This window comes from Peromyscus maniculatus, chromosome 9 (assembly GCF_049852395.1).
Source record: "Peromyscus maniculatus bairdii isolate BWxNUB_F1_BW_parent chromosome 9, HU_Pman_BW_mat_3.1, whole genome shotgun sequence".
In the NCBI taxonomy this organism is placed as follows: Eukaryota; Metazoa; Chordata; class Mammalia; order Rodentia; family Cricetidae; genus Peromyscus; species Peromyscus maniculatus.
In genome coordinates this window covers 1,478,131-1,501,521 of record NC_134860.1, presented here as the reverse complement: position 1 = coordinate 1,501,521, position 23,391 = coordinate 1,478,131, and the positions used below count along the sequence as shown (strand labels likewise).

The 23,391-nt window shown below is 44.2% G+C and overlaps 1 protein-coding gene and 1 pseudogene across 17 annotated transcripts in view; both read right to left on the bottom strand.

Annotated features, from left to right (window-relative positions):
- Positions 1 to 23,391, bottom strand: part of Erc2 (ELKS/RAB6-interacting/CAST family member 2) — a 905,605-nt gene that overhangs the window by 776,044 nt on the left and 106,170 nt on the right. The gene's annotated exons all lie outside the window — the stretch shown is intronic.
- LOC143267204 (aconitate hydratase, mitochondrial-like) overlaps positions 292 to 23,391 on the bottom strand; it is a 29,567-nt pseudogene continuing 6,467 nt past the window's right edge.

Below are 23,391 nucleotides of genomic sequence, written 5' to 3'. Positions count from 1 at the left end.
AGAGAGAGACCTTCTTCCTGTGTCCTGTCTTTTTATTGCCTTTCTGTTCTGCCTTCTCATTGGTTCTAAACCCAACCACATGACTTCCTCATCACTGCCTGTCTATACAGACCTTCAGGTCTCTATGGTTTGTACTGAGATTAAAGGTTCGGGTCACCGCTTGGCTGAATTACTTTGTTAATTGCTCTACGGTCTGTTACCATTCTCCACTGAACGTCCCCCTGAGTCCATCACAGGCTGGATCCCTGGGAGGTAGTGGAACAGGACGGAGGGTGACCTAGTGAAAGGAAGTTAGGTGCTGTAGAGTACCGCCATGGGGGAGAATGGGACCCAGCCCTCCTCTTCCTCATCTTGCTTTCTGTCCACCATGAAGTGAGCACCTTCTTCCACCACACTCCGCACCATGATCTTCCGCCTCGTCACAGCGTGAAGGGAGACGGACCGAGACCGCTAAAGGAATGGGCCAAAACAAACCTTTCAAGTCCATGGTCTTGGGTATTTTGCCATGGTGATAGAAAGCTGGCTACCACAGGGAAGAAGACACTGTCCCACTTTAAGTATAAGAAAACAATGCACTGGGCAGGTGCTAAACACTGATGGGGACACATTTTTAACCCAGTTATTCAACTCAGTGGAGAGAAGTCTTCACTGAACCACCTCTTCTTCTGTATAGTCACGGGAGATATATATATATATATATATATATATATATATATATATATATATATATATATATATATATGCAGAGGGCCTGGAGTTAATGGAGCCTTGTAAACTATAAGGCAAGGCTTGACAGAAAGCAGACATAGAACTAAAAATGCATAGTAAAAACCCAAAGCAATCAGGCGCTAGACCAAAGGAGTCATTTAAACAAGAGTTAGAAGGTGAGTTCTGTAGGTTAGGGCTTTCTTGAAGAACACATCTGGAGTAAAGGGAACAGTGAGAAGCACTGTCTCCACCAAGAGGCATCCTTCCAGTCAGTCGCCAGCAAGTGCACAAACACACCCTGTTGCAGCATGAGAAAGCTCTGCCTTCAAGACACTTATAGGATATGAGGAGAGTAAAACAGTTCACTCGGACCTATATAGCAAATAATTTAAAATAAGTAAATAACAAAACTATCGGCCATAGTTTGCAAATAGTTTAAGCTGAGCTCTGAAGGGAAAGAAATGTTAGTGAGGCATGGAAGAGTATGAGAAAGAATATCACCCCAGACAAAAGGAACAGTGTACAAAACCACTGCTGCAAAGAGGAGAGGGAAGAGAACCCAGAGAGGCCCTGGACACACAGCACAGTGCATAGCTGAGAACAGGAAAGCCAGGGATACTGAACATGGGTTTGAGCCTGAGCTCTTACAAGTAAGTAACTAGACCTCTATGCTTCCTATATAAAACAGGAATCATGATTTCTATGCAGTGTGAGTATAGACTTATACCCAGCACATAAACAAGTACTGGGTTGGAGTTTAGGGAAAGGCACCTATGCATGCAGAGGCCATGCCACACAAGGCCTCAGTAAAAAGACAGATGAGGTCTTCTTGAGCAGTCCCATTGGCCGCCATGACTACTGAGAGGTGTTGATAAATGTGAACTTTCTAGCTGGCCACCAACAAAGTGTCTGTTAAATGTGGCTAAGAAAGAAAGAAAGGTCCCTATGGATAGTGCTGAGGCCTTGGGAAAGTTAAAGTACTTTATAATAATTTTTAAATTATATTTAAATGTTATGGAATTCACTTTTGTTTCAATAAGAAAATTAGGGGGGAAATTCAGACAAATACCTACTATTGACCTAACTCCTTTTAGAAACCCACATGAATGGGGCTGGAGAGATGGTTCAGCTGCTAAAGGACCTGAATGAAAGCAGAGACTAAGTTTGGATCCCAAAACCTATGTGAAAATCTGGACACGGTGACACATGTCTATATCCCAACTCTTGGGGGGAGATAAGAGTCAAGTAGATCCCTGAAGCTCTTTGGCAAGTTAGCTACATTAATGAGCTCTGACTACCTCAAAAAACAAAAGTGGAAAGATGTAGCTGAAAGTTTTCCTGTGTCCCACCTGGCCTGTGGTCAGGACAAATCTCTCTCACCTGCCAGTCCCGCATCCACTCTGACCCAATTAAACATACACAGGCTAATATTATTTTTTCAACTATGGCCGTGGCAGGCTTCTTGTTATCTAGCTCTTATATCTTAAATTAACCCATTTCTATAAATCCATGTGGCTCGTGGCTTACCGGTACCTTTACATCTTGCTTCTTCTGGTGGCAGCTGGCAGTGTCTCCCTACTCTGTCTTCTTCCTTCCTCTCTCTCTATTTAGAATGTCCCTCCTAACCTTACTCTGCCTCATCATTGGCCAAACAGCTTTATTTATCAACCAATCAGAGCAACACATTTTCACAGCATACAGAATGGTATCACCCATCAGAAAGAACTCAAAGAAGACAACCAGCATCAATACTAAGCCTACACTCATACACACACACACACACACACACACACACACACACACACACACACCACAGATAACTTATAACCTTACATTTTCAATGAGAGCACTAAGAGGTATGGTCAAGGCAGTTGTACTAGATATTTTTTCTGATGTGATAAAACACTGTCACATTGGTATCACACTGGTAAGTTATTTAGCCTTCCTAGTCCTTGCGGTCTTCATCTGAATAAAAAATAAAAATAAAAAGGAGAGCAAGGCACCCGATTCCAACACTTGCCATGCAAATGACCTGTTGTGCTATCAATATCTTAAAGAAAACAAGCACTTCCTAAAGGGCGGTTAAGAGCACTAGCTGCTCTAGTAGAAGGCCTGAGTTCACTTCCCAGCACCAATGTCATGTGGCTCACAATTACCTATAACTCCAGCTCCAGAACAAAAAGCAGTCATGAATATGATTCATCTGTGGTTTCCACAGTATGCCAAAATTGGGGGTTAGAGGAAGGAGGCTTACTGCTAGTGAACTGCCTACCTGTTTTCAAAAACCTTTGGCATTTTAACTAATGGTGAAGATATACTTACAACATGCCCAAGAGCTTCCACTCCAAGGCACATGCCCAAATGCAGTGCATCCCATGTGCCCCAAGGCACAAGAACTGAGAAACTAAGAGGGAGACTGTGTATGACAGTCAAAACCTGCAACCAAGCCATTTGTTCACCCACAACATAACAGAGAAGTGGATGATGAGATGAGTCTATTTATATGAAAGAATACCATTGGCATATGAAGCCAAATACACACAGATCATGGCTACACTCAATGAAAGGGATGAATTCCACGAAGAGTATTATATGAAATACACCATACTCCACAGAATAAGACTACATGATCCCACTGGAACAAAGTTTAAAATCAGGCTAGTTAACCGTGCTGTTTATGAACATATACTTAAATGGTCAAAGGACTTTTTTTAAAGCAAAGAAGATTACCCTGGAGTTGTGGCTTTGTGGGAAGAACAAGGTTGTCAAGGGAAAAAATGATGCAGGGCCACAGAGAGCCATCTCTGGACTTAGATGAAGGTGGTATGTGTATAATACTCACTCTCCAGGCTGTACATTCATATTGTATCTATTTCCTGTACCTGTGGTTCAGTTGCCAATAAAATTGCCTAAAACTAAGTCATTCTTGCCTGTCCTACCTAAAGCAGGCCTTTTTTAAAGAAGAGAACCAAGAGGACCATGACCTAGGAGCCCGGCTCTCTCTCCTGGAAGGCAGGAAGAACACAGGACAGGTGAGGAGGTGGGTCTGCCATCTATAATTTTGGTGGCTGAACAACTGAACCTTTACAGCCCTTTCCTGTCTCAGGAGGTTCTCCCAGGCCCATCTCTGTCCTGTATAAAAGGACTTCTAAGATAAGAAAACAAAACCAGCTAAACAAAGGAGTCTGTGATAAACACAAGAAATGAGGGGCGCCAAAAAAAAAAAAAAAAAAAAAAAAAAGCCACACAGACCAGCCATTCAGCATGCACAGAGTGCCAGGACAGCGATCACTCAGTCAAAATCCTTCCCCAAAACATTCCGTGACAGGAGCCCTCTTCTGCCTCGGTCTAGGAGGCTGTGGAAGGAATGGGGAGATTGGACGTGATGAGGAGGAGGAGTGTGTACAAACGCAGACAAGATGAGGCTGGTGGAAGAACACCGTGAGTAGTGCCTGGTGCCCAGAGGGCAATGAAGTCAGAGAGGAGATTCAGAAGCCATGAGTCCCCACTGCCAGCATGCTGCCCATCTACTGCCTTCTGCAATCTGGCTTCACGTCAGGCCTTCTCGTCTACGGGAGGATAATACGGATCAAGGCGTTTACAGAATTCTTGTAATGAAAATGGAACTAGCATGCAGGACTCCCTCTTACAGATGCTGTTGTTGAGTAAGGAACCCTGAAGCACCCAAGGATCATCTCACACCATGGCATCATGGGTGTATGCAGTGCGAACACCTCACGGGACTAGCGGGCAAGGACGCCTCGAGAAGCATTTCAGAGGTGACCTCCTAGGATGCACCCTGTACAAAGCTTTGAACTCTCCAGAAAAAGATAGTCAAGGCAACAGGCACAGCTTGAACTACAGTGCCGAGTTAAGGAGCTGGGAAGTTGTGCCCAGAGCAACTTGGTATGGCCGGGGTAATGTGTGCTCGGCGGGAGAAGGCAAGGAGCCAGGTCCTCAAGAATCCGAAAGCTACTTCAACGCATTTGGGCTTTGTTGTGTGTATAAAGGGAACCTTTAGAGAGGTTTAGTCAGGCGGAAGATTTTCCAGGGCCCACTTTATCTTTTGGAGAGAGTGAAGGAGGTTTTCCATAGTCTGCTGCATGTCTGGCAGCAGGACAGATCTCTTTCCCTCTCCATGCCCCTCTGCAGCCTCCACCCTCTTTCCACACACCAAATCTCTAAATCCCCCTCCGGCCCAGCAAGGCTCGGGGCTAGCACTCTGTGCTCCTAGAAAAGCAGGGTTTGGGGCTGAGCCAGCTTCCAGCCCCGTTCTGTGCACCCCCCCCACACACACACACTCACATAAACAACAATAATAGAGTTAAACAGAAGAAGAAGAAAAACCTTCTCTATGCCTTAGAGGCTGTAATAAAAAGTGGATTAAAAGAAGTCCAAAGTCACAGCTTAGGGCTGAGGTGTAGCTCAGCAGCAGAGCATGTGCCTGGCACATGCAAGGTCCTGTGTTCTAACCCCACCCTCGCACCAAAAGTTCACCATCTCCCATAGTTCTCTGACCTCCGCAACCATGCCATGCATATAAGTATACGGCGTTCTTTCTCTCTCTGCCCCTCCCTCCCACCCTTCCTCCCCCTGTACATACTTACATACATACACATGTGTAGCTCTCACCCTTCAAGACACTTCTTTTGGCAGCAGGGACCATCACAGAAATCAGAAACCAGTAAAATTGCCGAGAACAATTCACTGTGAAGTGGCCAACCTCTACTGATATATCTGCAACGCCACCCTTGCCTAAGGCTTAAAGAATGCTGCAGAAGAAATGGGGAAAGACTGTGAGAGCCTGAGAGCCAGGTCATGTGAGGTGACCGTGTCTTCTATATGTGATACGGAAGCTACACCCATGAAATAGCACAAACATGGCCCGAAGAAGGCCTGCACAATGACAACACCAGTTGGCATGCCAAGGTGGAAGGGAGAAATCTCAAAACACCCCCTCCTACACGAAGCGCTCCAGGCAACTGATGGCTGCTGAGAGGGAGAAGCAGTGTTCTAGAGAACAATCCCGTTAGGTCACCCAGCCCAAGACAAATCCACACATGAGCAACACTACGTGGACTCAGCAGCTGCGTATACACACAGCCACATGTGTGTGTCACAAAAAGAAGAGGTCATGAGTATGAGAAAGAGTGGGAGGGGACGGGGGAGAGTCTGAAGGTGGATTACTTTTTTGTTTGTTTGTTTGGTTGGTTGGTTGGTTGTTTGGTTGGTTGTTTGTTTGGTTGGTTGTTTGGTTGGTTTTCAAGACAGGGTTTCTCTGTGCAGCTTTGAAGCCTGTCCTGGATCTCACTCTATAGCCCAGGCTGGCCTCAAACTCACAGAGATCCGCCTGCCTCTGCCTCTCAAGTGCTGGGATTAAAGGCGTGTGCCACCACCGCCCGGCCATCAAAAAGTACTTCTTTAATACTTAAAAAATTAATTGGTTTTTTTACTTCATTATCTTGCTAAATCAAAGTATATAAGGCCTAAATTATATATAATATATATATATATATATTATATAATATTATTTTATTTAAGGTATTTTAACAAGACTTCCTCCTTCTATTATATGCCTACTATTCTCATAATGACAGCATTAAGTAGTAACATTAAAAAGATACATCCTGGCTCTGGTAAGATGGTTCAGTGGACAAAGATGCTCGCCACACAAGTCCAAGGGTGATCTAAGTTCGATTCCCACAACCTACCACAAAGGACAGAAATGCCTGCAGAGAGCTGTGCTCTGACCTCCGTACTCACACCACATCAGGCACAAGCGCATACGTGGACACACGCCCACGTGTGATTACCTAAAAGATATACATTGATGCTCATAATACTCAGCTCAAAGTGAAAGAAAGAAAACAATGGTTTCACAGGACATTGGGTAGATGAAAAGGACCCAAACACTCACGGTTTTCCACACACGACAGAAAGCTCTGCCACTCTGTGGGAGCATCTGAATGCCATCGGACAAGGCCAGTTGCTTCCCCCAAATTATGGAGCTGAACGTATCCAGTGGGAGATTCACAGAGGTTTTCTCTTGTCTAATTTGCAAGACATAATTTTAGTATTATTAGCTGCCTCGGGGTGCCTTTTCCTTGCATGGCGAGTGTCTGGCAATTGACCACAAGGTGGCACCAAACTCACACAAACAGGACAATCAAGGCCATGGCGCTGGGTGTTTCTGTTTGGGGCTTTTAACCATAAAGCACAAAACATCTTCCACAGGTTCCTTGACAACAGTGGTTCTCACCCTTCCTAATGCTGTGGTCCTTTAGGGTGACCCCCCCCAACCATGAAATTATTTTCGTTGCTACTTCATAATTGTAATTTTGCTACTGTTATGAATCGTAATGCAAATATCTGATATGTGACACCATAGAGGGGTCACGACCCACAGGTTGAGAACTATTGCTTTGAAGCTTATTATCAACAATAACCCAGGTTTCCAGACAGATCCTTGTGTGTGTGTGTGTGTGTGTGTGTGTGTGTGTGGTGTGTGTGTGCGCACACGCGCGCAAAAGTTAAAACTTTCTGCCACCTGTAAGAAACTTCAAAAGCAGACAGACCTCTTCTCAAAACAGACCTATGTGGCATCTGTGAAGTTTTCAATAGGTAAGCGTAGGAGGGTGAGGGATGTACTTAAATCCTAAAAATAAACGTCCGTGTGTCAGACCACAGTCCAAGAATGATGTAGTTGTGTGAGGCGAATTCTGAGTGCTTGTAAGAGAACAAGACAAGGGTCAGTCTCTTGAAGCCACGGAATTGATCTTGTGATGTGCTTTCAGGCCCCTCCCAGGTGAGCGGCAGAAGTGAGTTTACTTGAGATTCTTCATTACAATTGGCGATTGTTATTTATCTGCCTCAATGGAAAAACATGATTTTGCCACACGCAGCTTGTCCTTGTCCGCTCTGCTCAGGTTACTCCTCATAGCCCTCACAATATGAAGAGTCTGATGCACTGAAAAAAGCTGGCTGTACAATGGGGCTCTGGTCTGCCTCCTTTTTAGGCTCCATTCTCCAGGCCCCATCACCAATGACAGCAGTAAATGTCCCTCTTCTTGGGGTAAAAAAATCCTGAATCTAATTTAGCACCCTAAATGATACCCAGATTTTTTTTTTACCCTTCCTTTGTTTTCAATTTTATTCTATTGAGCTTAGATTAACTAGCATAAATCTTTTAAAATGGGATGTTATTTAAAAGTTGAAACAGATTTGCAATTAATACTTAATGCAGCAGGTCATGGTTATTTTAAAGGGATGAGATCTATTTTGGGAGAACTGTCCTGTCTATCCCTTCACTGGCTTCATCCTACAAAGCCTGTTCTTGGGGGAGCTGGTCCAGGCCACTTTAGAGACCTAAGAACTCCTAATGAAAGCCAATATGGAATCAGATACAGCACATGGCTGTGGGTGAGAGGAGATTGCTGCCAATTAAAAAGAGAGCTCACTGTGCTCCAAGCCTTCTATCCTGAAAAACGTGGAGGTTTGCAGATCATAGAGTCCTGAAAGGGCCAGGTTCCTGTCAGCATGGAGAGAGGGCTGCCTGCCAGGGTAAGCTGATTTCTACACATTTCTAGCGGTCACCACAGAGAAGAGTGACCACTTGTGAAAGGTTTGTGGGCTCACTAAACTTTCGGGGAGGTGGGGAAGGCTAAAATAAAATTAAAGAGCAGTAGGGCCGGGGTGTAGCTCAGGGGCAGGGCGCTTGCCCAGCATACATAAGGCCTGAGGTTAGAAGCAGAAAGTAAGAAAGCAGCCGAGAGAGTAAGTCCCACCCCGAGGTCACCAAGCCACCCAGTCTCACGGGGCCCAGGAAGCTTCTTCAATACTGTCAGCAGCTCCGGAGGCACCTGTTTGTTCTCCAGAACAGTATTCAACCAAGGACCTTTACTCAGCGCTTGGCTTCTAGTTATCTGGGACTCTTGAAACATAAGGTAAACATTTCTGTTTGTGTACTCCTGTGTCCTAAGCATGCAGGTCATTTGAGATTCCAGGTACAAGCCATGCGGGGAGGCCTTGAAGATCTTTTCTGTGCAATGCCCACTGAGGACGGCAGAGAGGCAAAGGAAAGCAAGGATGTGGTCACACTAGTACAGATCTCAGAGCCTGCTCATTCATCATAAATGTGCAGGGCGACTCTTCCACCCTGATGCTCCCTCCATGGAGGGGACACAGAATGGAGCTTCACAGAGCCACAGTTTTCTCCTCTTCCAAGCAATGGGAAAGCCGGGAGCAATCTGGAGACCTTGAGTTCAGTGTCCCAGATCACTTTTTAAATGCTTCAAGTCCTTTTCTTACCCTGGTTAGAAAGCCAACAGTGCTACTTATGGCCATTACAAAACCTAGAATGAATTCAATCAAGCACTCACTCTCTAAGCAGTGTGAGAATTGCAAGATTTCAACAGGGGGATGGTATGATTGAGTTTTAGTGTTAGAATACATAACAAATACCCCTGGTGATATAGCTGTTGGAAAAAAAATAGGAAATTACCATTCATTAGGAGCTTTGCCATATGCCAGCTACTGTGCTGAACACTTAACATTTCCATTTAAAATTGTATCCTGTAGCAGCAGGCTTCCACGACCCACTGTAAATCCTTGGGTGTTCCCTTCTGAAGTACTCACCAACACCACCAGACTCATCAAGAACCAGGAAGGACATTGGAGATGAAAGAGTCTGCCCCTCCCCTCAATTCAGGGTACTGCATCCCATTGCGGGAGGAACACCAGCCCAGCCCAGCAAAAGGGGGTTTGTCCATTTCTCACCCCTGTGTTCTAGTCTTGCTCTTCTTCCAACACAGTGGGATATAAATTTGAGTGCAGGGGCCTAGAAGTTGTCAAGAAGCAGAACCTCTCGTCTGTGGGTGGAGGAAATGATGTCTCACATAGGCTATCTTCTTAGCTCACTGATGAAGAATACGTTTTCCACGGAAGGGACATTTACACAGAGGAAGTTCAAGTCCCTCATCCCGCCTGATCAGCCATCTGTCCCGACTCAGGCCAGGGCTGATCACACACCTTGTCTTTGAACTTCATTACATGTGACACCTTGCCAGAGCACGCCAAGCTTTCAGGCTGAGCACTCTTTCTCTCTTAGCCAGGCTCATTCAGAATTGTGCCTCAGTAACTACTGCTTTGAACAATACTACAGTTTAGGTATGGTTTGAGTGTACCCCAAACGTTCGCTGCTAGAAGCTTGGGTCCCATTGTGGGGCCCAGGGAGAAGTGATTAGGTAACTGGAATCCATGGTCTCAGGTGGAATAAATGTGGTTTTCAATGGGACCCCAGTGAGCTGCACAATGGTACACTCAACAAGGAGTAAGCCGGATCTCCTAATCTCTATTTGCCGTCTGTCAGACCATGGAACTACTTGTTCCTTTTCTATAAGATCCCAACACATGGTTGCTCTCTACCATACTGCTAAAGAGGAGTTCTTACCAAGCCAACAGCATCATCATATTTGGACTTTCCAGCCATCAGAACAGAAAGGCAAATAAATCTCGTTATTGTATATCCTACCTACTCTCAGGAATTTTGTTATAGTAACAGAAAAGAGACTAATATAGTCAGGTCCCTGTTCTGATCCTTCTCTCTCTCTCTCTCTCTCTCTCTCTCTCTCTCTCTCTCTCTCTCTCTCTCTCTCTCTCTCGTGTGTGTGTGTGTGTGTGTGTGTGTGTGTGTGTGTGTGTGTGTGTATTTCAAGCTCTCTTTCTTTCATTCTTCTTATATACTAGGAAATTAGAAGTTCCATAGCACAATTTCCCACTAAACTATAAACTTGATAAGGGAAGGTACTTTATCCCTGTTAATTATGGAGTTTAGGTGCCTACAATATAAGTTCTGAACAGTTATCAAATTACATTATTTTAATTTTAGATAATTTTACCCCTCCCCCCAAGGCTACAAAGTCATAGAAGACTGAAAGTGTCTAGCTTCCAGAAAGCACATAGAAATGATCACTTAAGCCGGACACTTTAGGCTATAATACAAAGTTGCCTACCTTTTTGTTCCTGATTGTAAAACTAATATATTTTTATCATAAATTTTTTCCATCACCAAATCTTGCATCCTCGTTAGCTTTGCAAATTGTTGTTTGCATACAGAAGCCATGATAAAACTCCAGACCAGAGAATTCAACAACAGCAACAAAGAAAGATTTGCTTATTTCAATAATCCTTTCTTCTGAAATTTACTGTTCTTTGTCCCCTGAGAACACAAGGCATGGTCTCTGGCTCCTCACCCACCAAGGCCTGTGTTCCTGGGACTTATCAGAATAAACAGACAGAGAGACACAGACGGGTATTTCAAATACCACATGAAACAAAATATCCTTTTACATTTGCAAGATAAACAGGATTTCATTGCTCATATCTCCTGGATAAAGTAGAAGAAAGAAAAGCAAAGAAAACTAACATGAGAAAAGGGCCCAAGGCCTCCGAGAATGTCTAGTGCCCAGGCTAACCTGGCTGCTCTGGAGTACACCAGGCCTCCATGAATGTCTAGTGCCCAGGCTAACCTGGCTGCTCTGGAGTACACCAGGCCTCCATGAATGTCTAGTGCCCAGGCTAACCTGGCTGCTCTGGAGTACACCAGGCCTCCATGAATGTCTAGTGCCCAGGCTAAGCTGGCTGCTTGAGCCTTTTGGCTCTCAAGTACACCGGGCCCCCATTGCCCTAACAAACCTTCCCCTCACTCTCAGGGAGTGTGAGGGAGTCTGATAGCAACATGCCTTCATGTGCTCTGTTGAGTATGAAGCTCTGCGGTTACTGTAATGAAGTACTCTAAGATTGTGTCTCCAACAAATACCTGCACCGTCCCTGAGGAAGGTCAGAGGAAGCTCTCCACCCCCACCCAGCATTTAAACCTCAATGAGTGACAAATGAAGCACACCATCCTTTAATAAAAGGTGGCCCCTGACACCAATGTTCACAAATGTGTTTGTAAACACAGCTACTATGGGAACGGATTTAACTTATCCCTCTACTGAGCTCCCCAGCTGTCTGTTGGCTCTGAAGCCACACCTTCACACCATTAATTCCTGTCAAATAAGAAACTAGAATTGGGGTATTCCCACTGGTGGAACATCATGGATTCCTTTGTGACAGGAGGTCACTCATTCAACAGGGACTGGGTGAGGGCTGTATCCCATCCCACCGCATCTGTGTTCACCCATCAGGTGTTCTGGTTGGCTGTGCTGGTAAAAGCAGACATACAAGACGCTAATCTGTGTGTCATTGTAAGGCCACTGGCAGCACCAGGCCACACCCTCAGAAGACAGTTTCCATTCCTTGAAAACAATGATGTCTGAATATAGGCTGGCCTGCATTCCACGATTTCCAACAGCTTTTATTAGACATCTATCTCCCTGACGGCAGCCCCTGGAGACAGAGTACAAAGAGAAGAGATGTGCCAGCTGTATAGTCTAGCTGGAGAGCCAGGCCTTTGTTCTGTTAAATAACTAGTTTAAATGTATCTGTGAGGGCACATGCATGTGTTAGTTTTTGAAATTAAGATCTAATTATATCATTTTAGCCCTTCCTTTTCCTCCCTTCAAACTTTCCCATGCACAGACACCCCACCCCACCAGGTTCTCAAATTCATGGCATATATATAATTTTTTCCTAACTCTATAAGTACAACCTGCGCAGTCCACGTGAAGTTGCTTGTATGCATATGATTTCAGAGGATTTCAGGACTGACCACTTGGGTATTGGACACCAGCTTGAGCGCTCGTCCCTGGGGAGGACTATTTCTCCCACAGGCAGCATTTCTCCCTGCCTGTAGTTCTCTGTCTGAGGCTGAGGCCTCGTGAGATCTCTCCCCTCCACATTAAGCATATCTGTTGGTATCATCCTGGTCCAGATCTTAATTAGGGAGCTGTGTTTATGAGACCTCATGGTGCAGCTTCTCTGACATTTCCAGCAAACAAAATCTCACAGCGAACTTCCCATTCCTCTGGCTCTTACTATCAATAATAACTGTAAATCATTAAGGAGTACAGTGTTCTGTTTCTATACATGTATGTGTGACTAAACAAGCCAATGAACATATCTATCACTTCACTGACCTGACTTTCTTGTAGTAATATATTAAAATTTGACTCTTAAAATATGTAATATGTATTTATTAACCTTAAGTCTCCCTGCTGTGAAATAAACCTCAAAACTTATTCTTTGGGGTTGAAGAGATGGCTCAGCATGTAAAGGGCTTACCATGTAAGGATGAGTACCCAAGTTTGATCCCCAGAAAAATGTAAAAACTACAGGCAGGGCACAGACACAGACAGCTGTGGTAGCAGTCCAACCAGCCCAGCCTAGTAGGCCAGCCCCTCTGACCAACTCTGTCTCAACAAAACAAGGTAGATAACCCCCAAACAATGTAACACCCAAGGTTGACTTCGGGCCAACACATGCATGTGTATACACATGTCCATGTACCCCCGACACACACAGAGAAGAAAAACAAAAAACAAACAAATAAATAAAATTCATCACCTTACTGAAACACTGTAACTTCTGACAGAGAGTTTCCTATTCTCTTTCCCCTCTTCTCCCATCTCCAGCTTCTTATCCCTCATTCTATACTTAAAAGTTCAATTTATTTGATTTTATTTTTATTCTGTGTATAACTGATACCATTCAATGCTTGTCTTCCAATTCCTAGATAATTTTATTTAGCATAACACCTATATATGCATTCATGTTGTCCTAAAAGACAGCAGTGCATCTTCTTAAAATGCCAAATATTATATTACTTTATCTAATCCTCTGATGATAGACACTTAGGTTGATTTTATTCCTTAGCCATTATAAATAAAGCTACAATGGACACAGGTATGCAGACAGACTGGGAGGGCCACCATTTTGCCAAATGCTGCTAAAAGATGTTTCAGGATCTATGAAAGTCAAACACAGGCGCCATGGTCATTCTGTTTGTCTCTGGGAACAACTGAGGCAGGAGAATGACTGTTTAATGAAAATAAAAGTATACAAAGTGTGGTGAAGAAGAAACAACATTGGTGGACTCAGGGGTGAGGCAAGAACGTCAGGTTCAGAAATAAGATATTTATATAAAAAAGGAAGATTATAGAGATGAGGAGACAAGGAGTACAGAATTCTCAACCTGACTTGGTCCCACAGACTGCTCTCACATATCATGGCTGTTTCTGGACATGAGGGAGGGGGAAGGGGAAGGGGGTCCCTTGGTTCTATTTGTTCTTCACAGAAGCCACCACTGAGAATGGAACAAGTGCTGATGGTGTAGGGGTGAGCATAGCCATCTTGGGTGTGTGTGTGGGGGGGGATGAGTCTCTGAAGAGCTTGGGTACCTTCCCTCAGGCTAGAGTTAGTTACTCATGGAAATAAATGCCCCTCAAGGAAACAGAGCCCAGCCAGGCACAGGGGTTCTAGGTCTGCAGTCTCTAATCTTTGGATTGCACGACTTCAACTGTTTCCACCACGGGGTCAAAGAGAAGCAGAGGGCATGGGCTCAGGAGGTTGAGCTAGGGCATGTCTCATATGTATGCCCTATGGCAACCCAAAAATGCACTCAAGGTAGTCCATTTCTTGAGCAAAGATTTAATGAAGGGCTACCTACTGTTGTGGAATATTATTTTAAGATGTGTTACATTTGTTTATACTGCAGAACATTTGTTTGAATGATGCAAAGATGTGTTGCATTCCTTTGTGTTATATTTGCTTAACTCTGTGAAGCTGTGTTACTTTGCCTGTCTAAACATCTGATGGTCTAATAAAGAGCTGAATGGCCAATAGAGAGGCAGGAGAAAGGACAGGTGGGGCTGGAGGGCAGAGAGAATAAATAAAAGGGGAAATCTGGGAGGAGAGATCAAGAAGCAAGACAAGGAGGTGAGGAGGACATCAGGGGCCAGCCACCCAGCTACATAACCAGCAATGGAGTAAGAAAGAAAGAAGATATATAGAAATAGAAGAAGATAAAAGCCCAGAGGCAAAAGTAGATGGCTAAGACTTTGTTGACTCCCTATGGGAGGCCTTTACCCTCTCTGAGGAATGGATGGGGGGGTGTAGTGGGGTGGCAGGAGGAAGGAAAGAAGGGGGAACTGTGGTTGGTATGTAAAATGAAAAAAATATTTAAAATAAAAATAAAATAGAAAAGCTGGCTAGAAACAAACAAAGCTAAGGCTGGGCACTTATAAAAAATAAGCCTCTGTGTGTGATTTATTTGGGAGCTGGGTGGGGGTCCCCCAAAATAGCAAAGAACAAAGAGTGAAAGAGTAAAGAGTAAGAAAACAACTACAACCTACAGAGCTCAAAACATTCACAAGAAAACAAAATAAGTAGGGTGCTTTTTCTTGCTTATCGTTTATCTTGGAGGCAGGCTTTCACTGTAGCCCAAGCTGGCCTTAACTCCAGGTCCTCCTGCTTGAAGACCTTCCTGAGTCTAGGCTCCGACCACTTTTGAAGCTACCATCCAAATGACAGGAAGAAGGAGGAAAAGATGGAGGAAAGAATGACTAACATGAGATATTACTTGATTTAAACTCTCAGAAACTCTGGGGTTCAACTTAAAAAAATTAACTGAAGAAAACAGCTCTCCAAGGCAAAGCTTTTCAAGTTTATTTTTGAATAAAGTGGCGGTGCTGCATTAGTTTTTAAAGCAATATTTACGGAACAGTTTGTTCTGGAGTTCTAACTGGCACAAACAGAGTAGGCCTGGGACACACTCACCAAAATGGTGACAATGAAATTAGGGCCCTGGGGTGGCAGCAAATTACCCTCTGCTCATCTCACCAACACCTAAGGTTCAGAAACAGGGCAGGCATCATCTGAGCGAGGAGAGCATTTGAGCACACACCCACCAGCCCTGCCCTATCCTACCCCCCAGTGCAGTTACCCAGGCTGCTAGAGCAAGATCTGTCGGCCCTATAATTACCAGATATGAACTAAAAAAACCGGGCCTTTTTAAAGCTTGGCTGCATCTCCCAGCTACACTTTATTAGCATCAAAACAAACATGTTTCATGTCCAACAGCCCCAGTAACTGAGAGCTGCCTGCTGCGAGACACAGCCACATTGTGGTTGAGCTCCTTTTCCAGAATGTTCTGTAGTGGTGCTAATTCTTGAAAAGCCAGAAAATACAGGAATCGAGTAAAAACAGGAGGGCCAGAAACAGGCTGCGCAGTGAAAGAGGGAGCCAGTGGGAAGAGCCGCAGCTGCAAACATACAGTGAATCCCATGATTTTAGAGGAAGAGCCGGTGGTCGTGGTGGGTGTAGGCATGCAGCTCCACTGCAAAGCTTTCCTGTTTTGCCTTATTGACCTTCTCAGCAACCCTGTGAGATAGATGGGCGTTAATCGGTTTTTCAAGTCAGGCTACAAAAGCTTACAAAATGCAAGCCCAAAGAAAGGGACACAATCAGAGCTGTATCCCAGGATGACTTAACTCCAAACCTGCCCTGGGAAGGAGAGAAAGAAGTAGAAAAAAAGGAGAGAAAGTGAATGGCACTTTATCAAGACACTCTGTGCTCTGAATCCACCATTGCTCTGTGAAGGCAGTGATTAGCACAAAATCTCAGCTCATGATCCCGGCTCTCTGTGGAATTGCATGGATGCTTTTTCTTTCCACCAAGCACCAACCGTGGCCATTGCCATGCCCGTGTCAGGAACTGAATTCTGTGATCCCTCATCAGTCCTGTGCTGAAGCTCTAACTCCCAGGGTGATGGCAGATGGAGGTGGTGTCCTTGGAGTTAATTAGGGTTGGATGGACAACAGTGAAGCTGCCACGACAAGATTGATGTCCTGCATGCGGAAGAGACACTGGCTGGAGAACGACCAGATGTTCACTAAGAGCCCGTGTGTGCTCCTTCTCCCCTTCCATTTAACTCTGGACACAGTAAGAAAGTAGTCCTCTGCGACGCGGGAAGACTCCGAATTTACTCTCTATTGTTGTGACAAACACTCTGACCCAAACCAACCTGGGGAGGGAACGGTTTCTCTGGCTTCCACATCCTGACCACAGTCCGGGACTAAAGGAAGCCAAGGCAGGAACTCAGGACAGGAACCTGGAGTCAAGAAGTGAAACAGGGCCGGGCGGTGGTGGCGCACACCTTTAATTCCAGCACTCGGGAGGCAGAGCCAGGCGGATCTCTGTGAGTTCGAGGCCAGCCTGGGCTACAGAGTGAGTTCCAGGAAAGGCGCAAAGCTACACAGAGAAACCCTGTCTCAAAAAACCAAAGGAAAAAAAAGAAGAAGTGAAACAGGGACATGGGGGAAGGCATCTTACTGGCCGCCTCCTCCTGACTCACTCAGCTAGCTTGCTTATCCAACCCAGGACCACCTGCTCAGGAGCGGCACTGGCCACAGGACGTTTACAGGCCAATCTGATGGAGGCATTTTTTTTTTTCACTTGAAGTTCCCTCTCTCCAGATGATCTAACAAAACACTAACGAGGAGAGAAGGTCCCCATGAGACACTGAATCTGCCAGCACTCTGGTCCAGTCTCTCCAGACCCCAGAGCTATGATAAACTACGTCTGTGCTCTAACCACTAAGTCCACACACAGTATTTTGTCATAGTGGCATCAGCAGACCAACATGGCCTATTCAACACGTGGAGGAAGTTCTTTCAAGCATTCATTCAAAACAATAACAAAAAAATATTTCCTGGTGTAAGATAAAACCAGGGGTTATTTTGACAGACCAAATCACTGCCCTTGTCAAAGCAATTACCAGAACACAGGAGAAAAAAGAAAAAAAAACAGAACTCCAGAGGATACAAAACAATCATACTGCCGTTTCTCTTCGCTTACAGTAAGCGCAGCATAGAGCAGCCTGGAGAGATGGCTCAGCAGCCAAGGGCACTTAATGATCTTGCAGAGGATTTAGGTTCTGCTCCCAGGAGCCACATAAAGGTTCACAACCATCCCCTAACTTTAGTTCCAGGGGACGCAGTACACTCTTCTGACCTCTAAGGGCATGGGCTCAGGCATGCATGGAGTGCACATAAAATAAGTAAATCTAAAAAACCAAAAAAAAAAATGTTTTAAAGGTCAGCTAGAGGAAAAGCTCTAAGAAAATTACACTCATAGACTACAGTCCTGAAAAGTTCACCCATAACTGTGACGCAGGAAGGGAACCATTGGAAGGAAACAGCTGAGAAAATAAGGCTGCTCAACACATGATCTCCTCCAGATTCTACAGACTCACACTTGAGGTGGCAGGTGTGAACAGGAAGGAAGCTCACACCCAGGAAGGCAGGAGAGCTATTCTGGGGAGGTGTGCTAGAGGAGATAGGAGGTTGCCTGGAGAACAAGTGCTCAGATGGATGTAGCCCTGGCATGTGCATCCACTCATCCACACATGCATTCATGCATGCATGCAACGAATGTTTACCAAACCTCTACTATAGCTGTCAGGAGAAGCCAGAGATACCGTGGGGAACCAGACGTGATATCCATCTGAAGAAGGTCACAAGCCACTGGAAGATTACAGATAAGCACTAAGCCAATCAACACTATGCATAATGAAATACGTCTCAGGAACTCTGAGTGCTCAGCTGGGAGCGGGGCTGAGGGAGGCTTCTTGAGGGGACCCCTATGATTCCTGAAGAGGAAGATGACTAGAGGGAGGAGAGGTGGAGACAGGGCATGCCAGTATGAAATCTTTGTATTTTTGTCCTGAAGGGAAGCCATTCAAGGTTTATTAAGAGGGGGATTCCAAGTCCAATTCACATTTAAAAATAAAAATGTGGCCAGGCGGTAGTGATGCATTAGTCCCCGAACTTGGAAGGCAGAGGCAGGTGGATCTCTGTGAGTTCAAAGCCAGCCTGGTCTACAGAGGGAGTTCCAGGACAGCCAGAGCTACAAAGAGAAACTCTGTCTCAAAAAAACCAAAATAATAATAATAATAAATAGTGGTGCAATGTGGATAACAGAGTAAGGAGGGTTTGACTAGAGGAGAGGGATAGGTATATAGACAACTAAAATTATCCAGGCTAGAAATACTAAAGCCTACACTAAAGCAGGTATGGGAAGAATAAAAAGAACAGAACCAAGTCAAGAAGGATCAGTTGGAATTGAAAACAATTTGGAAAGAGTTATGAAGAGGAAAAAAGAAATCAAGATAGTCTCAAAGATATGGTTGGTTGTGATTGGTGTGTTAGAAATGTTCCCAAAGACTGGACATAGGACAAGATGAAGGGGAAAAGGCCATGTTCAGATAGATCTGGTGAATTATAAGTACTTTTGTCTACTGAAAGTCCCTAGATATCTGTGTTCCATGGCCATGTATTATTTATTGCTATATAAGGATGTTGCCACAAATTTAGCAGCCTAAAACAATGTATAGACACTGAGATGGCTCAGTGATTAAAAGCACTTGGCTACTCTTCCAAAAGACTCGGGTTCAATTTCCAGCACCCACATGGTAGCTCACAACCAACTGTAACTCCATTTCTGGAGGAATCTAATGCCCTCTTCTAGCCTCCTTGGGCACACATGTGGTACACAGACATACATGAAGGCAAAATACCCAGACACATTAAATAAATAAATAAAATGTAACAATTTTAAATACACGCTTAATGTCTCGTTGTTTATATGCTTAAGAGTCCAAGCTGACTGAACTGGCCTCACCAGACTGGGGTAGGCTTCATTTCCTAGCTTAGATGGTCATTAGTGGCAACTAGTTCACGAACACTGCCAGACTGACAGCCTCAGTTTCTTGCCTGCTTATGACTGGTGCTTTTAAGTTCCTCATCAGGTAGCCATCTCCTTGGGCATCTAAAAACATAGCAGCTTTCATCTTCAAAGCAAGAAACAGTCTCCTTGAAACTGGGCATTCCAATTCCATGTAACCAACATACATACCATTATTTTTGCTGTATTCTACAGATTACAAGCAAGTCACAGATTCTGCTCTCACCCAAAAAAGCCACAAATCTAGAAAATAGGGATCATTGGGGGGAATAGGTAGGTCCACTATTATCATGTTCATTTAATTTTCAAGAGTTAGAATCCACTGGACCCATTTCTTTGCTGGCTATGGCCCTATAGCCTAATCAAATACAGATCTACAAACCATGCATCCCTCTTGGTCTGCCTTATGACCCTACATTATCTTAACTCATCCTCTCCTTAAGCTTTCCCAGAGTCTCTCCATCCCCCTCCAATAGAGTATTCTAGCACTTAAAATTTATTGAAATTAATTGTTCTGAAATTTAAGGACAAAAATGTGTACCTCCAATAGAAATAATAAAGGCTGCCATTTATTAAATATTTACTATATATTACTCACTATAATGGCAATAATGCAATTTCACATTTAATTCTTACAATAATACTAACTTAAATGAAAAATCTATTTCTATTTTGAATATGATAAAACCAAGACAAAATGAAGCTAAATAGTTCCCAAAGTTGGGTAAGAAATAAATGGCAGATACCAGGTAGCCCCGGTACTTAAAACCTGACCAGGCACTTATGACATCATCACCCTTCACATTTTTAGAATCTTCTAAGTGAGAAAATACCAACTTGCCAAAAGCTACTTTAATATTTGAGGCGTGCTTGTGCGTGCGTGCGTGTGTGCGTGCATGCGTTTGCTTGCTTGCTTGATGTACCACAATCATGCACAAGCCTGCAGAGGCCAGAAGAGGAATCCGATCCCCTGAACCTGGGGTTACAGATGATTGTGAATTGCCGTATGGGTGCTGAGAACCAAACTTGGTCCTCTGCAAGAGCAGTAAGTGTTCTTAACCACTGAGCCATCTCTGCAACCCCACAAAATGTATTTTAATTCAAAAACACTTTCAAACAAATCTGTAGCCTTTTAACAAGCTACTATCTGCCCGTGTGTGCATAAACAGTGCACACACATGGAACCCTGTCTTCTCCCCATAGACAATGAGGATTAGTAACCATCTGCAAAGTCTTATGACTCACCCACATGGCTCCTTCCCTGGGCATCAGTAATCCCTGCCACATTCTCCTCATATATAGAGTACATCAGCAGTTCTCAATCAGGGACAGTTCTGCCCACTTGGAGTTCATGTGACGAAATCTAAAGACAGTTTTGTTTGTCACAGCTGGGGATGGTATGCAAGTATCATTTAATGAGGATAGACCGAGGATGCGACTGTACTTCTCTCAATGCTCAGAGCATATCCTCCCAAACCAAAATGTCAACAGTGTTGAGCTGCAATGTTGCAGAGCACTGTAAATTCTCCATGCATTTCACCTGAATCAGTCCTATCCCTCCAAGATCAGCTACCAGAGCAGGGATCTCATGGTAGCCTTGTCATTTTCTCAACATCTGGGAGATACTCAGTGTATTAAAAACCATGACAAATACATAGTAGGATTTCCTTCTATAGGAGCTATTTATCCAAGCTGGGCCTAGTGGGTCCCACTTGTAACTCCAGAACTTGAGAGGCTGAGGCAGGAATTCTGCAAGTTCAAGTCCAGGCTTAGCTGCAGAGTAACACCCTAACCATCCCTTCGACAAAAAGAGCTGTTTGTTCATATCAACAGTTTCATATCCTCTCTCCAAAGTGAGAGCTGCTTACCACAGCCCTCTCCAGCGGTTCTTGGTGCTTGAATCTCCGCATTATGAAACAGATCTGGTTTAGAAGAATAGTGTAAAAGAAACAATAAGCAAAAACGAAACAAATGAAAAACAGAGATGCAACATCAAATGCCAAGGGCTAGAGGGTGTTTATTTTCTTACTTTAACTGTTCAGCCTGAAATGTACAAAAGACAAGGCCATGCAAATGGATGGCAAACAAAACCGATTCTTCTTTTAAAACTACACAGCACTGTGAGGGAAAAGAACATTGTTCTAAGACAGTCCAATGCATCTGCTGAACAAAGAAACCTTTGACCATTTATTAGCAAAAGCAGGAGTTGTGAGCGTATTAAGATGAGGGCATGTTACAATTCTAGGAAGGGAAAGGACCTATCATTTCATTTTCTAGGTACAAAATTTTAAATCTATTCTCTAAACAATGCATCAAATGGTCTAGCTTTCCAACGAATTCTGCGCCAAGTAGGAAAATGTCAAGTTGTGTATTTCAACTCCTCCATCACCCAATCTCAGGGTACAGTCTGGCTCCTCTTTCCCTCACAGACAAACAAAAACAAATCCACTGAATCCCAAAATAACTTAAAGCCTTTGGGCCCCACCCCTACTTGGGAGAAGACTGAATTGTTCTGTCTGCTCCAGACAGAACTTACCACCGGGAGTGGATTAATCAGACTGGACAGAACCACATGGTCTCAGAAACTCCTCAGGAGCACCTTGATTGTTCCCAATTAGGAAGGCTATCCACAGAAGCCCAGTGAAGCAGACAGCTGCACAGTCCAACCGAGGCCATTAGCTCCTGCTGGTTCGTGCCCCTCAACTCATCAAATCAAAACTGGTTGTGAAATACAATAGCTGCCCTGAATTACTTCTAATGAGGGCTTTAGAGAATCAAAGCAGGAGGGAAGCCCCAAATCACTATCAGTCACATTGAGAATTCACTCAACATTGTTTTGGAAACATGAGCTCTAATTTCTCCAATATAATTTTCTAGGCTAACATGAAGACATCTAAAACAGCAATACAGGTATGGACCTGGGCATGACATAAATGGCCTACAGTAAAGTCCATCTGAGCACTAGCCTGCTTTCACAGTGAGCTGATCTGGCTAGACTGAGTCCTTGGCGAGGCTTGGTTTAGAGTTTGAACTGATATGTGTGTGGTTAGCATCTGCCTATATCCTTCATCCACTGACTCACACCTGACCCCTGAGACCAGACCTCAGTCATTTTATAGAGAGAAAACCAAGCTCCGCTTCCTCCTTAGTGCCACGTTATTCTTTAAACGGTAGGCATCGGGATGGCTGTTCATTGAGCTCTTCCGATGTTCCTAGCATGACACTCCACATTTTATGTCATTGATCTGGTTTAGGTTTGTTTGCTTTTGTAATGCTAGGAATCAAGTGTAAGGCTCACACATTGCATATCCCAGCCCTCTCCTCACTTTTTACACTTTGAGATAAGGTCTCACTGAGTCTCCAGGCTATTCTAAACTCACTTTATAGCCTAAATGGGCCTTGTGATTCTCCTGCATCGGCCTCCCAAATAACTGGAATTATAGGTCTGTATCACCATGCCTGGCTTGAATTAATTTCTCTATGCTGGGCAAATATCATTACCTTTACTTTAAGAATGAGAAAACTGAACCTCAGAAATGAAAAAGTAACTTGCTCGATAACACGGATAATAGACAGTAGAGCTCAAACCCATACTGATATTTAAAGAGGTCAACAAACTCTTCAATAAATCACTGAAGAGTAAATGTATCTTTTTTTTTACAGGCCTTGCATTCTCTGTTGCAACCTCTCACCTCTACCCTCCATAACTCTGCACTTTAAAAGTTAATGTCCATGTTTTTGTATGAAAATCAGAAGGCTCTAAAGATCTAGAAATGCTCTCCTGGTCAGCACATATAGCTTTATGTGCATCCACAGTAGCAGCAACCTTTTGGGGGTTAGGAGCTAGACTCTGCTTTCTAGACACCCCAAAGCTTCACTCCACAGTGTTCAGTATTAATGAAATGGTGTTCTGGATCCCTTGCCACTCATGTGTGTCTACAGAAGATCCTGATGGAGCCATGGCAGCCTCTGTCCTGCAAATGCAGGTCTCACGGGTGGACC